General features: G+C 36.2%; 2 long non-coding RNA genes across 2 annotated transcripts; one reads left to right on the top strand and one right to left on the bottom strand.

Moving 5' to 3' along the window:
• Positions 1–1,928: 1,928 nt before the first annotated feature.
• On the bottom strand, positions 1,929–3,148 carry LOC127160600 (uncharacterized). Its single transcript, XR_007826794.1, has 4 exons — positions 3,050–3,148; positions 2,840–2,974; positions 2,669–2,765; positions 1,929–2,584 (listed from the first exon to the last, which is right to left on the bottom strand). It is a non-coding gene; the product is annotated as an uncharacterized LOC127160600 (long non-coding RNA).
• Positions 3,149–4,308: 1,160 nt separating this feature from the next.
• On the top strand, positions 4,309–7,028 carry LOC127160599 (uncharacterized). Its single transcript, XR_007826793.1, has 3 exons — positions 4,309–4,337; positions 4,423–4,488; positions 6,012–7,028. It is a non-coding gene; the product is annotated as an uncharacterized LOC127160599 (long non-coding RNA).
• The last annotated feature ends 2,398 nt before the right edge of the window (positions 7,029–9,426 follow it).

The following is a 9,426-nucleotide window of genomic DNA, read 5'->3' as shown; positions in this document are numbered from 1 at the left end:
GACATTCACAAGTCTGTGTGCGCCCCCTAGTGTGTGAAAGACACAAGGGAGAGTAAGTGATGTAGTTTCAGTTTTGTTGACAATTTAAGCTTTGCTAAGGTAACTGTTACCAAAAAAAAGTTCAATTTAGTTAAGAACATACATGGCTATTAAACACCAGTTTTTAAGTTAACTAAAGGTTTTGTAATGGAAAACTCAGATTCCACCTATAAGACAATAAATACTGCACATATAATGCATGTGACATTCACAAGTCTGTGTGACTGTCTCATGTTTCAAAACTAAACACTAATGGACATCAAATTTGCATTCGGTTACTGTCCTTTAGAGCACATGACCAAGCACAAATCTCAAGCATCTTTCTATTAAAACACTTTAATATACACTGAAACAAAACAGTCTTGATTCATTATAAATGCATTTCAATTAATTTATTGTATGTTTAAAATGTACAACAGATTACCACGTGGTTTTGCAAGTTATAAATAGAGTACAAAGTCTATACAAATAGACTTTGAAGTTCCCTAGGCACTGGCAGAACTCGCTGTGATCTATGTTTTAACCCAAAAAAAAAAAAAAAAAAAACGCTTAATCATGCAAAGTACGTTTTGTTATTATTATTACATCAGTGATACCTCCAGTTAACAATGCTGTGTGGTGAGAAATTACAATTTTACCAAGATCGTAACCCTAAGAATTACTTCATTAAACTACAACAGCCCCAATGTTTTTCGCGTTCTATCGACTGAATGGCAGAGGCTTATGGACAATGCAGTTTAAAATGTTTAATAATAAAAAGGGGAAAATACAATCTTTCTGAACAAATGTATATCTAAACATGTTCGTAGTGCAGACATCTATGACACTGAGGCAAGCTGAAAGTTGGTACTTTACTAAGAGCACTTTTTAAACACCTTATACCACCTTTCCATATATGTTTGAAAACTCTGTCCAACATTATTTAATTAACATAACATGAGTAGTTGTCCTGCCACATTTACTGAAAACACACACACACACACAAATGTCAGGGCGTGTCAAAACTTCTCAAGCAACCTCAAACCCATTCAGACCCCAGCGTGCTAAAAAGCCTGTTGCAGCAACTCTACAGCGCTGCTAATCTCTCTCAGTCTCTCTCTCTCTCTGCCTGAGTAAGGGGCTTTGTTGTTTATATCCATCACGTGGTTTTCCGAAAAAAAAAAAATTCGAACTGTTGCAAGACAGTGAGCTGTTTTCCTGTAGAGGTTTTGAGACAGTAGCTTGTCCTGCACGCGGATAGGCAGAGTCGCTCTTGTCACTGGAGCCTCAGTAGGAATCGGAGCAGCAGTCGCTAAGTCTCTTGTCCAGCATGGCATGAAGGTGGTTGGATGTGCCAGAAATGTGGAACAAATAACGGTAATATACCGTGGTCGCTTAGTGATTCTCTTTTTAAAATGATGCAGCTGTAACAGAGTGTTACGACTCCCCGACATGTACAAGCAACATTTGGAGATTATGCACGTTTCTAAGAGTAAAAAGCAGCGGGCTGACTTTTAAAGTAAATGCACAGTGTTCTGTTCCAAACGTGGCATTTTCCACTACTTTAATTTTCTCGGACACTTAATTTTCTCAGTCATCACCACCGATCCTATATTACCCAGTCATCTTTTAAATTCTAAAATATTGAAATGTACAGGATAACAATGGCTTAGGTAAAGTGTTATTAAGTGGAATACATAGAATTTAATTAAACAGGACATTTACAGGAAGTTATAAATTGGAGACACAGGCCTGCGTACAAATTTACAAAAAATGCTTTATTTTGATCAGTTTAAAATAACAATCCAATACTTAACACACACATATACACACACACAACCATCCACAGGGCTGCAACCTTACTTCAGGTTAACTAGGTAAAAGACCAATTCCGGTTCGTGCCACACACACGCACACACACACTTGTACTAATGTGAGACCTCACACACACAGCAGCGCACTGCAATCCGTGAGAAACACCACCACCGCATGTCACACACCCTCGTCCCGAGTAAACCTGCAGCTCCTGAGGAACACACACACATACAGCAAAAAGAACAAATTAATAACAAAGTTTAAATTTTGCCAACAACAACCACATAAGAAGAGAACTTCACATTAAATTGAATAAACGACTAACAATCATCAGAAAACAAAAATAAAGAAACAACAATTATCTGAGAATGGTAAGACAGCTATAACCATCTATCCATTTAAATCAAACCCATAATGAAATTAAATTGAAATTATAAAGTCAGCTGAATAATCAGCAAAAATAAACCAGATACTCAAAAAGATAAAGAGTTTCCAAAATGAAGAGAAATTATCCACTGAGTTAACACAAAAATAAGTAGTCACAAGAAGAAATCACAATATGGAACAAAATAAACAAATATCCTTAACATACGCTTAACTACACAAACAAACTGAAACAAAATAAGACTGCACGCGCCCCAGTAGACGGCATTATGCTCAAAGTAATCCTGATGAAAACAGAACACTGGACGTGTAATCCTCGTGGGAACAAAACAGCGATACAGTCACGAAAGCGAAGCCACACTTTCTCCTAAAATTTACACAAACAATTAAAAAAAGAATGGAATGCAGAATCATTGGTCGAGATTTACAAACAAAAAGATTTTGCACTTACCAGCAAGTCGTTGCGGGACTCTGAATAGTCAAAAACATTTAAACACTCCGTTTAAAAGGAATAATGATCCGGTGTGCGTTCCAATTCACTAAATGCCCTAAAGCCAGGTTAACAGTCATTAGCATTGCCAAATGCTGAAACTACATAAAAATCTTAAATAAACATACGTACCAGGCCGACAAAGACAAAATACCACGCCAAGGTGAAAGGCACGATTAGAGGGTATGCACACATACGAGTGTAAAACTCGCTTGACGAGTGACAAAGCCACACGTGAGGGGATGAGCAGATGAGAAGTGAAGCTACCTAAACAAAACACTCCCGTCAACATTTACACATCAACTCTTAGCTACTAATACATCTACTAATACTTTTTCCTACCTGAAATGCTTCACTACAAATCACAAACCCAGCCAGGAGAAGAGACAGCACCCCAGAGGAAAGTCGCTTACCTGAGCTCCCGGTGTGTGACGCTTATATATGTGTGTAACACGGCGCCCATTACTGACGTCACGCGATCATCATAGCTCCCATATCACACAAAGTTAGTTCCACAAGTTAATGATAAGTGAAACAAGTAGCAAAACACAGAAGTGAATGGTGGTACAGTTCAATATGCCTTGCTAAATTCTTTTCTTCTGTCTTGTAGAAATTAGCAACAGAATGTGTCAGCTGTGGGTTCACTGGCACACTGCTTCCATACAAATGTGATCCCTCGGTAGAGGAGGAAATCTCATCCATGTTTGCCTGGATTAAAACTCAACATCAGGGCATTGATGTGTGCATTAATAACGCTGGCTTGGCTCTCCGTGAACCTATATTAAGTGGCAAAACCAGTGGATGGAAGACCATGATTGATGTAAGTAACTTAGAGGACAAATAAGCAGGTATTTCTGTTAAGTGTTTCCCAGAGCAGTGTAATCAGAGCAGTGTTGATTTCGTTAACGAAGACGACGACGAAAAATATTCGTTAACGAACATTTTTTCCGTGACGAAGACGAGACGTTGACGAGCTAAAACTAATATCTGGTGATACAAAGTATGACGAAATTTGTGCCCCCTCTTCGTTAACAAGACGAGACGGGACGAGAATGTTATTTTAGGACTACCGGACATTGAAATATGCATCCTATAGGCTTAACGTCCTCTTTCAAAATGTGCCTCTTTGTCATTAGATTGCAACTGGATAAGGGGCGCTTGCATGTCTAGTGTCAGTATGGCAGCCGCAATGGAAAGATAGGCTACCAAAACGCGAATTTGCGATCTGAAACAATGGCCCCAGCACCTGAAGGGCTAGGGATAGAATCACCAGATGTCCCGTTTTTCCCGGTAGTCACAATTCGTTGTCGATTAACTTAAAGTTTGTGAAGGCGGGATAGGCGGAATTGCGCTGATAGACACACCAGAATTGCGCTCTCTCGCGCAGGCTCCACTTTTTCTGTTCTCTGACATCGTGCGATCAATTCTCAGTGCTCAGATGCACACACTGTAGTCAAAATGTCTATTATGTTGAATATCTCGCGTAAATGATGTAAATTATGGCTTAAGTGAAAGTAAACAGGTAGGTAAAAACTGAATGTGCAGGTGAATGTTATTGGACTGTCAGTGTGCTTACCGGCTTTTCCATAACAACCCAGAAAAAGCAGCAGCCGGCTATGCGAGTATAAAGGTATAGATAAATTCTGATGCTATAAATACCATGTTGTAGGTCATTGTTTTACCTCTGTAAACATATGTTAATGTCCTGTTTGCAGTGCCTAAAAGCAGATGACATAGCCAGTGCAGTGGTATATGTCCTAAGTGCTCCTCCTTATGTCCAGGTAAACATGGTGCATCACAGCTGAAATCCAGAAGTATTGTTTTGCTATTTATACCAGACCTTGTTTTGAGCTGAATAAAATATTGAACAGACACTATTTTGTGAACATCTTCAGTTGCTGTGTATGGGTCAAAGACAAGACGTCAAATTAAACGGACAAAAGTGATTTCATATAGACCCTTTTTTAGTTATTAAACATTGTGACCTTTTTTTTTTTTTTTGTCTGTGGCGATTCTCTACTCGTTCACTAATGCAAGCAAGCTAAATAAGTTTTGTTAGCTTATTTTTTAACAATGACAGACTGGCTGATCCGTGCACGCTCACTTAATGGTTGAACGATCTGACAGGCGTGAGTAAGTAAATGAGGATAGCAAAATAAAGTAAACTCTGACATATTATTCATACAGTGGACTACCAGTAAAATAGATTAAAAATTATTCAGACACTTTGACCTGACCGTGTTTTTACTTTAATTGCTAATACAAACTTCTTACACCACAGACTGAACAAAATTAAGCATTACTTAATTGGTCAACAAAGTATTGATAGTTGTGTAAATATTGTCATACTAACAGTTGTCTGAATTTTTTAGTTGATTGGCATCTAAAGATTTACAGTCGAACCAAAATGTAATCAGACACCTTCAACATTTCTCACATTATCAGACTTTATTCGCTATAGTTTTGAAAATGATGATAAAAAAAGACAAGAACTCAGAGTTAAACTGTGTCAGAATAAATTCAGCTTGATAATGTCAGATAACTTTGATAGAAAGGTATGTAATGGATTACTATAGCTGTGTGCTGGATGGTCACGTACAAGTTTAAAAAGTTAATGTTACATGAAAAGTCACTTAACTTGTTCACTGGGCATGCATGGGAAATCTTTAGACAAGTAACTATAACCCATACCAACAAAAGACAATGCTTCTTTTTTGATATGAAGGGTTGCGCTGCAAACGTGAGCATTTTTGCTAATCGTTTCTGGCCAGTTTACTTATTTTATTGCTTTTAACCACAGCCGTCATCCTTTTTTGTTTGTTTGTTTGTTTGTTTTTCTGTTTGGCAGTGGCAGCAGATATGTGATAAAATTTAAAATTAGAGCCTGTACTCTGTCAGTTTTGGCACCTAACATCACAAGATGACATTTTAAGCTCCTTATGTAGCTGACTATCTGCTGGTTTTATTGGCCTCTTCCAGTTTTCCCTTTGTTTTGCCTCCAGCTAACACCATGACAATTGTGACGTTGGCACTAAAAGGGTCTATACATAAAAAGCATATTAAACACAGGTAAGGTAATGTTTCAAACAACATTTGTGAAATAAAACGTCAAAATATGGATGAAATTGGGTCACTGTCAATCAGCATAAAGATATAATTATCTTAAAATCTAAATAAAGCAATATTACACAAAAAAAAAATATTTTCATCTTTGACCCATACACAGATGTAGAATCAATTTCCAGTGTCGAAAGTTATTTTGTTATTTGTTATTACTGTTTTTTTTTTTCTTTACCATCTGTAGCTCGGTGATGTTCAGATGAGGCCTGTGGAACAGATACCATAACAGATAAAAAAGAGCATCTCTAACATCTTTACCAGCAATCGAACAGCTCATAACAAAGACTATAGAAATACAAAGACAGTTCACTCCTATGAATGGAAGAAACTGCAACGCACAGTATGGTGTAATAGTCCCGCTTTCTAAATGAAAGAGCCAGTTGCTGATTGGTAAAGTCATTGCATCACTGCAACGGCTGCTAGAAGTGCCAGTTTCCATAAAAACTTGAGGCTTGACTGGCCAATGTGCATGCACAGTCATAAGGCGCATTGGCTGGTCTAGGTTAAAAAATAGGCTGTTTAAATGCTATTTGAGCATCAGAAACAACATTCGGGGCAGTTCATTTCATTTAATTGTGAGTTCAGCGAGCAGTTTTTGAGATTTCAGGATTCCCCCATTCATTTAGATAGGACTTGGTCTTGGATGAGCTGCCCAGGGGCATTGCAAATATGGAGCTGACTTTTCCTTTGCTCAAAAACAATTGTCAAAGATGGCATTAGTGTCACTTATAATATGTTTTCTTAATTGTTATTTACAATACTCCATAACCATAACCAGTATCTCTTTTGAGATTTTTTTTTCTTCTTTGTAATAAAAGACTAGGGGACTAAAACATGTATACATATATAACTTACTTGTCAAATGGGCATGGCAGGGTATGGCAGGTTATGTTCGTCTTGACTAGGTGATTACTGTAATCTGGGTCAATACAGTTAGGGAAGGTCAAAAAAACTCTCATCTCATTTTCATCGCTGTTTTACCTTTTTTTTTTTGTAAAGGGAGTTTGACCTTCTTTGCCTATTCACTTTGTAAACACTGGGTCGGTACTTTTGCAGCAATATAGGGCTATTTTGAAGTTGGAGGAGAAAATGAGATGGGAGTTTTTCCGACATATCCTAACTGTATTGACCCAGATTACACAGAGTATGCATGCACATCACAGAAAAGATGAGCATTTAAGGTTAAAAAGTATTTTTTTTTTTTTTTTTTTAGAAAATAACTGATCATTTCGCTAGATAAGTCCCTTCTTCCTCAAGACCCTTCTTTCTCAAGATTGGGCCCTTTGAAGCTGCATTTTAGAAGTTCAAACTTGGGGGCTTCATTGAAGATTCCATATGAACTTTTTTTTTTTCCTCAAGAACTGAAGAAAGAAAGACATGAACATCTGGGATGAAAAGGGGGTGAGTAAATTATCTATTATATTTTGATGAGTACACTGTAAAAAATGAACGTGAATTTAACGGTAAAATACTGTAAAAATGCTACAGTAAAAACCTGTTAAATGGTTAACAGTAAAAGGCCGTAAAATTTACAGTGAACAGTGAAATTTACCGTAAACTGACATACCCAGAATTCCCGGTTACATTTTTTTTTTTTTAATTTGATGTTTTTTGTTGAAATAACCCTTTCTTCTTAGTTTTTTCTTATCAGTTTTGTACATTAGGGTTCTATGTTACATGTAATGTTGTTAAATGTATGTTTATGCATTATTTCAGTTTCATGTGTGTTACCATGATGGTGTTTAGTGTTTGTGTGAATGACCCTGTGCACCTTCTATATATTAATATATAAAAGCTGTTTGTGATGAGCTTTGGTTCATCATGTGATTTTTCTCATCACCACCTGCTTTTGGTGGTGATCAGTGTATTACAAAGGTACAAAACAGATTTCAGTACTTCAATAGGTTGGTACATTAACATTATATCAGTTTATGAAATTACGGTATTTACCTGTAAATTTAAGTGAAAACCGCAAAACATAAAATGTTGCTACCGTATTTTTTACGGTAAAATTCTGGCAACCACAGCTGCCAGTTTTTTACCGTAAATTTTACGGAATATTTTTTACAGTGTATGTTTTTGTACTGGAACCATGGCTGGTTTAGGTTTGTCTGAAACCACCAGTAGGTGGCAGCCCAACCCTGTCTTAAATAAAAGATTTGTGTTATTTTAAAAAACTTTTTACAATTTAAAAAGTAACAAAATATATTTTATATATATTTGAGGAAAACATTCCAGTATTTTTCTCCATATAGTGGACTTCTCTGGTGGCCAGTGGGTTGAAGGTCCAAATTGCAGTTTCAATGCAGCTTCAAAGGGCTCTACACGATCACAGCCGAGGAATAAGGGCTTTGTCCAGCGAAACAATCGGTCATTTTCTTAAATCAATAAAAATGTGTATATACTTTTTAACTACAAATGCTTATCTTGCACCAGCCCAAACTCACACATTACATAATGATGTTGGAAAGGTCATGCGTGAAGTAGGTGGAAGTACCAACCCAGTGTTTACAAAGCAAACATGCAAAGAAAGTCAAATGCCCTTTACAAAAGAAAAGGTAAAACAATGATGTCGGAGAGCTTTGTTTGTGTTATCACTGTCACATTTGCCATTTTAGCCCCTAACACTACTGCAGAAAACTGAAAATCAGTGTCACCAAAGACCATCAACTAGCTTGGGCATGGAAAGGAAGGAAAAAAAGTGTGTTGTATCCTGTTGTAACTCCTGATGGCTGACCCCAGACAGTAGAAGTTTTTTATAATTTCTTTCTAGCAAAGAGGTTTATTCAAGTGTGCTATTAGTATACTTCTTTTAAACTAAAAATGGGAAAGTATACTTTTAGTCTACTTTTTATGTACTTCTCAGCAATATACTTAAAATGACATTTAAGTTGACTTAGAAAAAGCCGAGCTATACTTGTTCTCTTAGAATCCATGTTTTCATTATTATACAGTAGGTTCCTACAGATGCTTCCTAGTGTAATTTAACAGGATCATCAGACATAAAACAGCATCAAAACTGTGTGACATTATGGAACTGTCAATGACTGTCAAGCTTTGGGTTGTTGTTAATGCACTCCATTTACGTTTTGATTAAATCATTCTAAATCCAATTCATAGTCTTTTTTCAGCTTTTTGTTCAAATTGTTGTTTATTTCTTAATTGTTTTATTAATAAAACTTAATAAAACTGTACCATACTGAAATATTTTGCAATGAGAGATCACAATAGGCCACAAGATGATATGTATTTATTTTCTCTTTTTTTGTAATTAGTGCATAAGTAGGCTAAATGTGAGCACAGTGCAGTTGTACTAAAAAATATGCATATATGTACTAAAATATGCAAATATGTACTAAAAAATGCATAAAACATCAAACTTTACATTTTGATATTTATGTTTTGTTGACTTCTGCCCTTTTTTATATTATTGCAGATGAAGATTCAAAAGACATTTTTTTTTTTTTTTTTTTAATTATTATTTTCCTTTGTACAGACCTTGGTTTAGTTATGACAAAACTGTTACAATCAGTTAATTTCGACAACTAACAGAATGTTAAACATTGACTGTTTACATTTTCAGAGTTTACTGATTATAT

The sequence above is a fragment of the Labeo rohita genome, unplaced genomic scaffold, assembly GCF_022985175.1.
Source record: "Labeo rohita strain BAU-BD-2019 unplaced genomic scaffold, IGBB_LRoh.1.0 scaffold_399, whole genome shotgun sequence".
In the NCBI taxonomy this organism is placed as follows: domain Eukaryota; kingdom Metazoa; phylum Chordata; class Actinopteri; order Cypriniformes; family Cyprinidae; genus Labeo; species Labeo rohita.
This window is presented reverse-complemented; position numbering and strand designations above follow the sequence as displayed.